Raw genomic sequence first — 8,822 nt, forward strand, 5'->3', positions numbered from 1 at the left:
TTATATACCATTCCCAGACTGTTATATATCTTGGAGGCTTGTACATTAGGTGATATAAATGATAAGATTCTACAGTTGGGTGCAGTGATGCATGCCTGTAATCCCAGCAACTCTAGAGACTGAGATAGGAAGAGCACAAGATTGAGGACAGCCTGGTAAACATAGTGAGACCCTGGCTCAGAAAAAAAAAATGGATTGAGGATATAGCTTAGTGGTAGCATATCCCTGGGTTCAATCCCCAGTACCAAAATAAATAAATAAAATTATACAATTACACAATATTACTCTTTTTTGTCTGATTTCCTTCTATAATGAATTTGATATTCTTCTAATATTGCTATATCAGTAATTGTTACGTATATTGTTTCATATATAGTTTTATATAATTTAATTCTATTATATGTATCCGTACTTATTTTTAATTGCAAAATAGTATTTCATTATATTAACATGCTATGATTTTTAAAAATTTATGATTCTATTCTAGGACTTTGGAGTTGGTCTTTTGTTTGTTTGGCTAATATTAATTAAATTGCTCGATATTTCTGTATATGTGATTTGGTGGGTATCAATTCTCTTTGTCACATACTTAGAAAAAAAGTGTCCAAGGGTGTCCAAAGGCCAGACCCTTCCAGAAACCAGAGCAATAATCTGTTATGAACAATGAACTGGGCACTATTCCCACAAAACTGGCTTATTCGATCAATACTCCCACTTTCAGGGTAAAAGGATGTAGCTGTGACATTTGCCAAGAACTTCAGAACTGTTTTGAACCAGTAATTCCTGCACCTGGCATATCTATTCTTTCTGAATGAAAGTGTCTACTGTGATGACCTCAGTCTTAGTCAATCTTTTTCCCAAGTTATTTTGGGAAAGATGACTTGTCATTTTAGTTCTTCAGGAACAAGTGGAGCCACATTTAGACCATGGATCCTGGACAGAAAGCCTAATGCCATAATACCATGCTGGATTGTACACATAGGAGGACATTGATTATTTGTGAACAAGAGGGAAAACTGACACTTCAGATTATCATTCAGAAAGTCTCCACAATCCTCCCTACGTCATCTGCATTGGGTGGAGTACACTTCAACTTGATGAGTGGCTTGCCCAACATTTGCTTTAGCTAGAACTCAGTACTTCCTGCTTATGTCACTCCACTAAAAGTTTTTGTTGTTGTTGTTGTTGTTATTGTTAAATATTCTTGTATGGTTAGGTTTGATGTTTACACTCTGGTAGTCCTCATGAGAAGAACAGAACCCTAGTAGTCACTGCCCTTTTAGATGGAATCCCCAAATAACGTGTATGTAGAAGAACTGAATAAAAAACACAAGCAATAGCCTAAAGTTCAGAATTTACACCTAGATTAATGTTTGCATCAGCTAAGACTTTCATAAATAAACTGAAACACAACAACTCTGAAACTCTGAGCACAAAAATATTATTGCAGGCTACTGCATTTGCAGAGAACTTGTTATGCAGTATTATTGTGGTCACAGCTAAACTTAAAGAACTCATAGGAGAATGGGAGATAACAGTAAATGATACCAGTATCCTATTAAGGTAGAAATGTGAACACGATTTCACACAGGAACACGATTGAAGACATTGGACAGTGAGGGTATGAAGTAGGTATAAGGATCAGAGAAGGTGTTCTACTAGAGGTAAAACTGGATGTCAGGCTAGAGATGCTTCCAGGATGATGTGTGGGGGCTGCCTGCTCAGGACCAAGGGAGGAAATTAAGTAAGGCATGAAACAATAGAAATCGTGGCATTTAAGGAGCTCCAAGCAGTTGAGTTCTGCAGGAATAAAAGTTTATCTATAAGACAATGAGCAGAAAAAAAGGTCAGAGAATAAGATAGATGCTAGATTATAAAGGACCTTATATGACATGAATAGATTTCATACTGTCACTTTCAACAGTGTTGTGCTCCCTGTTGTCAGTTCCCCGTGAGAGGGCAAGCTTTACAGTCTAAAAGTTTAATAAATCAAGTATGATATTAATAGCTAAGGAGTAACTACTGATAAATAACTTCTTAGTATTTTAATATCATATTTTGGAATGATGGAACGTACGACATATGTGTTTTCAGATGCAGATAATTCCTCAAGTTTCTTATAACTCAGGGAGGATCACAAATTCTCTTCCTCCTTAAAATATAATTTACCCAATCCTGGAAAATTAAGTTTTGCTTTAGAAATTTGCTTTTGGGAAGCAAGGTCTTTAACTTGTCCACAAATGAACACTAACTATAGCCTCAAAAAAAGTGGCCACTCAGTGTGTGTTTACTGATTGAACTAATTTCCTAATCAGAAAACACTTCAAATATATGCAAGTTCAAATCCTGACTTTTCCCTCTAAGTATACCTTAGAGCAACTCACTTTCCTTTTTGCCTTACTTTATTTTTTTAAAAAAGATGCATTGTAATTTCTTCTTCCTAGGAATGGTGAAAGTGTTTTATAAAATGATACCATAAAATGCCTAGTACAGTACCTGGCATCTAGATGACATTTAATTAATGTTAGCTATTAGTATGATTGCTGTAAAAATCTCCTACTCCATTACTCTTTCTGATGCCGAAGCTTGTGGAAGTTGAGTCTATGCAACCACAAATAGAGGCACATTTGTCATATCCTGTCAGAAAAGGTTTAATAAAATTCTCGACACAGACATAAGATTAGTTTGATACTCACTTGATTTTAAATTTGCTTCAGTTGTGCCACCTCTAAGGAGCTCATTAACAACCCTGCTTCATTGGATGTTATAGGCATTGCACTAAGATTATTTTTCTCTTCTTCTTCTTCTTTTTTTTTTTTTTTACTCCTACTTTAGTCTCTTTTTTGCTCTTTTACACCCTGCATGAAAAAGGGAATTTGTTCTGCTCTTCAAGAATTGTACAATAGTCCTCTCCCTCTTTGTTCTCACAGGGAAGTGAATTTGGCTTTATCTCATAGCAAGATAGTGCTTCAGTCCAAATTCTTAAGCTTAATTCACTCATTACTGAGAAATGCTGTACCTGGATGAAGATAATGGAGACCTAATGCATATGCTATGTAGCTTCCCAATAGAGTATCCCTTTTAAAAAGAAATAATTAGATGAATAAATTAGATTTTAAGCACTGATCTACATTTATACTCCAAAGAATATATAATTAGAAATTTAAGCAGTGGGCCAGGTATCATTAAGTCATTGGAGACATTTCTATTAGAAGCCAATAGTATTGCCAAAATGTTAATTGTCTAAAGCCCGTTTTAAAATCCTTACATGTAATAAAGTATATATAAGGTTGATTGAGCAAGCCAATTTAGATGAACGTATCAGATAAATAATTCTATACTTATGAAAAATGCATGATATACTCCAATTATTGAGTTAACTTAATATTTCAAAGCCATGGCAAAAAAAAAAAATGATGGGGATGGTGTGTCAAGGAGTCGTTTACATTCAAGAAAGCATTCTTCTTTGAAAAACTAATTGGTCATGACATCATTATGATCTTGTGATAGGTGATATTATAGGGAAAATAGGCTATGTCCTTTCCCTAGGATTAGAAGAAAACAAGAGCAGTAGATGCTTGCCATGGCATGATGTTGGGGCTGGTGCACTGGAGGACTTAAAGAACAGGAATTTACGTGCTTGCGCTTTTGGAGACTGAGAAGTTCAAGATCAAGGTGCCTGCAGGTAGGTGTCTGGTAAGGTCTCCTTCACTGGATTGCAGTAGACTCTCCCTGTGTCCTGCCTTGGCTGTCTCTCTGTATGTACTCACTCCTTTCACTCCTCTTATTGTCTTCTTATAAAGACACTCATCTTATTGGATTAGAGTTCCACCCTTTTGACTTAACTTTGATGATCTTCTTAAAGACTCTTTCTCCAAATATGGCGACATTGGACATTAGGGTTTCAACCTATGAATTTCAGGTTACACAGTTCAGTCCATAACACCTGGCAATTTGAAATAAACAAATGAACGTAAAGCTTTGATTTTTATTCTCCAAGGAACTTCGCATAAAAGAAAAGGTCACTGGAGAAATATGCACATGAGTAAGATCTCAGTACTTAGAAAAATAAAAGTCAGACACATTTGGAAACCATTGTTTAACTTATGGATGATAAGACATTGCTGGCAAGTTTTTGTTTTTGCTTTTACTTCTAAAATGATATATTTTATTTTTCAGGCCCTAATATAATAACTCCTAGATTGATTCTGAACTGTGTAAAATTCTATAGGGTATCCACCTGTCTGGACATGTTCACAGACTGGTAGGTTGAGAATACAGGAATCCTACTTACATAAGGATCTAAGGAGTCTCTTGGGGGAAAACACAATCTAAGAGAGGACTGATGGACCATAAACTTAATCAGTAAAAAAAACAAAATCTTGGTCTTTGTAAAGGAAAGTATGTGATATATCAATCAGAATTATCTATCAGACTAGCCACCATGAACTCAGGGTTGCACTGCATGGTATACTTAATGAAAAAAAAAATCTGAAAGCAATGGGGCAAAAATAAAATGTGTTCTGTACCAAGTGTTAGAAGCAACAGGAAACGGGACATTTTTCTCTTCATTTGTAATACTGGATTGTATAGATTTAGCTCCATGAAAGAATGCAGAGAATCTGCAATGTGGTGGCAGTGCCCAGTATATAGGAGAATCAGTGGTTACCCAGAAGTGATAGAGGAAACGATAATAACTTTGTTAAAAAGTGAGTACCTGGTATGTTCTCTAGTGATATCCAATAGGTGTGCAAATTATTCTTAGCACAAGGGCCCATGAGAGCTCAGGAATCTCTGATATTAACAGATGTGATCTCAAACAGAGAAAGATGAATAAAATCACAGATGCCAATGATAAATTATTGAAGCATCTATAGTTGGCATAACCAATGTCACTCTTTTCTGGAGACAGTTTTATACCTGATGATTGACAGAGTACTTATTAATGTGCCCCATTTCACTCCCCCAAATTTCCCATTTTGCTTATAAATTATATGGTAATCAATCTGATAAAGAGGGAAATTTGGAAACTGGAATGCCACCTTAGCAAGTTAAGGACAGAGTAAGATAGATGTAAATTGTGCTTTATGGAATGATTGTATCATATTGTATTATGCTGTAGTTAGAGTGATAAAAGATGTAAGGCCCTCTCAGTCTTGTGATTGATTGGTCAGTAAATCGGAGGCAAACATAAAACTGAAAAGAAATTCTATGGGCTCTGAGCCCCAGCCCACGGGGCCCTGGGGACCCGGAGAATGCAGAGCCCTCCCAGCAGGAGGTGATGGAGAGGGCCAGAGAGGACCTAGAAGAGTTTGAGTGCCAGGAACTGATCAAGTGCCAGATGCAGTTGGGGGCCTCTGAGGAAGAGGAGGGGGAGGCGGAGGAGGAGGAAGAAGAGAGGGAGGATGCATTCGGGCCTGGTGGCCGAAGCTGAGGCGGTGGCTGCTGGCTGGATGCTCCATTTCCTCTGCCTCTCTCTTTACCTGGCCTTCAGCGACGGCCCCTCGGAGGACTTCCACGGGATGCAACAGCGCCAAAGCCATAATTCATGGATCATCCAGTCTTACAACTTATCAATTGAAAACTATACACATAGGTCAGTTTTTGACAAGAATTGCAGCAAGAAAATCCCTTGACGCACAGTTTGAAAATGATGAGCCAATTACACCCTTGGCATCAGCCCTGATGATTTGGGCTTCAATTGAAAAAGAACATGACAAACTTCATGAAGAAACAGAGAATTTAATTAAAATTCAGGCTATAGCTGTTTGTACAGAAAATGGCAGTTTTAAGGAAGCAGAAGACGTCTTTGAAAGAATATTTGGTGACGCAAATTCTCACACACCTTTAGAAAGGAAATTGCTTAGGATAATCTCTCAGAAAGATACATTCCATTCTTTTTTTTTTCAACACTTCAGCTACAACCACATGATGAAGAAAATTAAGAGTCATGTGAATTGTGTGCTTAATGAAAAATCATCAACTTTTCTAATGAATGCAGCAGCAAAAGAGGTGGAAAGTGAAAAATCGTGAAAAATAACTTCTCAAGATGAACTTAATGGTAATGATACTGAAACGGAAACTGAAGTCAATTTGGATAAAGTAAAAAAGGTCTCACAAGAATCTTTTCATTTCCAAATTGAAACATGGAAGCTGGCAGCAAGACTTTAATGAGAAAGAGGAGCAAGTAGGAACTCTCCAAAGTGGAAAGAAAAAAAAGAAAACAGAAGAGTCACTGAAAGCAAGAGAGTATATGTTTCAAACAATCAACCCATAACTCCTAAAAAACAGCGACCTAGGAAAAGACAGGCATGGCTCTGGGAAGAAGACAAGAATTTGAGATCTGGTGTGAGGAAGTATGGCGAGGGAAACTGGCCTAAAAAACTATCACATTATAAATTCAACAACCGAACAAGTGTCATGTTAAAAGACAGATGGAGGACTATGAAGAAACTAAGATTGATTTGCTCAGACAGTGAAAACTGAATGTATTGGTTGAAGCTTGATAAAGGACAGTTAAATATTTTGATCACTACATTTTGTTTGAAATTTATTGGTCGTTGATGTATCTCAAAATTTTTGTTTAAAGCATTATTTTTAGTTCAGCAAAGATTTGTGCTATAGAGTAAAATTACATGCCTCATTTTGTTCTTCAAGAATTTTTTAATCTTGATAAAGTGTAAATATGTTAACCCTTACCAAATTCAGTACTCCACCCCCAAATCTCGTTCCAGTAAAAAAATGAAACCTGATGAGGAAAAAAGCAGTTTTTTTATTTACCTATTTTGTGTCTGTAAGGTACCCTCAGCCTTCTAAGACACAGCATGAAAATGAATTTTCTAACTAAGTGAACAGTAATAGTCCCTGTATATGAAATTCGATCTATGGCCTTAATATTCTACTTAATTACTACAGCATTTGTTAATAGAGTGATAAATAAAGCTGTATTTGTTTTCTTTTTTTGATACTAAGGATTGAATCCAGGGGCAGTTAACTGCCAAGCCACATCCTCAGCTCCCCTCCACCTTTTTTTTTTTCTAACTTTTGAGATAAGGTCTTGATAAGTAGTTCAGAGCTTTGCTAAATCTCTGAGGCTGGCTTTGAACTTGCAATCCTCCTGCCTTAGCCTTCTGAGTCGCTGAAATTATAAGCATGTGCCACCACACCAAGCTAAATAAAGCTTCTTTATAACCTCCTTTATAATTCTCTATAAATACTGAGTTCTCTGGTATGCTTTGGTTTAATATGTCAATATTGGACATAAATAGTATTCTGTAATTGCTTAAGTTTTATTAACCATGATCATCTTACATAGTATTAATAAATAAGGTTAAACATACCTTACTAGACAATTTGAATTTTCATTAATTTATTTAGATGTCTTAGTCAAATATTAATAGAATTATTTAGCATTTTGTGTTATGTGATTTGTTTAGCAAACAAGTATTGAAATATTGAGGTAGTTGTGTTAAAATCATATGTAATATTTTATGATCTTATCCATTTCCTATTAAAGTTTTTTATACTAAAATAAAAAGAAATTCTATAGTTGCATGATTACTTCACATACAGGTCTTTGCTGATGTTCCTTCCTAGATCGGCTTCAGTTTTAGAACATTTCTATATTTGTACCTTCTAAGGAAGGCATTGAAATTTTCTGGAGTTGGAAGAAGAAAGAAAAATTAGATTCAATCTTGTTCATTGCAAAAAAAAAAAAAAAAAAAAAGTCTTCCTAGCATCTGCATGGATTAACTCTGGGAAAATCAGTTTGAAACGTTCTTGACTCTAGAAAAAGGAATAGAGGGTTTCAGAAACTCCAGATAAAATGGGAATTAGAAAAGAGTTCATTACTTAAGACCCACGGCAGGAATCTAGGATCAAGACTAATTTTATATCTGAAAATAACTTCTTATTACATTAGCTTCCAGAATTAAAGGTGCATGTTATACCATGTCTGAGAATTCTTTATATTATAAATGAGGTTTCACTATAATCAGAATTGCATGTGGCATCTATCAATACTATCATGCATTAGACATTTTCTGTAAATACCAGAGAAATCCAATACTAAGACTTAGATTAGTTTTTCAACCTCAGTACTACTGATATTTGGGGCTTCATAGTTCTTTTGTTTAAGGGGCTCATCTATACATTGTAGGAATTGGGGCATCATTCTTGGCCTCTATGTACAAAATAACAGTAATGTAAATTTTCTCTCCCAAAGCAATTTCTCTGGATGGTGCCATATTGCCCTAGGGTGGTAGAGGTGGTAGAGGACGAAGAGAAGAAGAAAATTGCCTCAGGTTGAGAAACATTGGCTTAGATAGAAAAATGAGAATTTCATAAAATGGGAACCCATTTACGTGTACTCATGGAAGGAAAATTTAGAAATTTCACTCACAACCTCACTTGTGTAGACACAGCCTCACTGTCTGGGCTTAAAGCCAGAATTAGAATTAAGTATCTCCCAATTCCCTAAGACAATCAGGAAACACATTTTTCTACCTCCCTCTTCTCTACCCTGACACCATTTCTTTTGGACAATTAAACTACAGTACTTTAGGCTCCTTAGAGAAAAGCTGCTGTGTAAATGCAAAGTAATAATGGATAGTGGCTGGGAAAGTAAAATAAAAGAAACGATACTAAAAGGCTAACTATCTAAATTGAGAAGTCCAGGCTCATGAACGAATATTCATGGACATATTTTCATACTAATATACTAAAGTAATATCAGACTCCTGCCAGCAGATTAATTTAGAGCCAAAAGAGACATCTATTTTTTGAAGCTGGAGACATTGATCTTATGATGATGATCTATAACA

General features: G+C 35.8%; 1 pseudogene across 1 annotated transcript; it reads left to right on the forward strand.

Annotated features, from left to right (window-relative positions):
- Nucleotides 1-5,281: 5,281 nt before the first annotated feature.
- Nucleotides 5,282-6,486, forward strand: LOC308657670 (telomeric repeat-binding factor 1-like; annotated as a pseudogene). The gene has a single exon. The product of its transcript is annotated as a telomeric repeat-binding factor 1-like (transcript).
- The last annotated feature ends 2,336 nt before the right edge of the window (nucleotides 6,487-8,822 follow it).

Source organism: Spermophilus citellus (assembly GCF_964194105.1).
Source record: "Spermophilus citellus genome assembly, chromosome: 10".
Taxonomy (NCBI): Eukaryota; Metazoa; Chordata; class Mammalia; order Rodentia; family Sciuridae; genus Spermophilus; species Spermophilus citellus.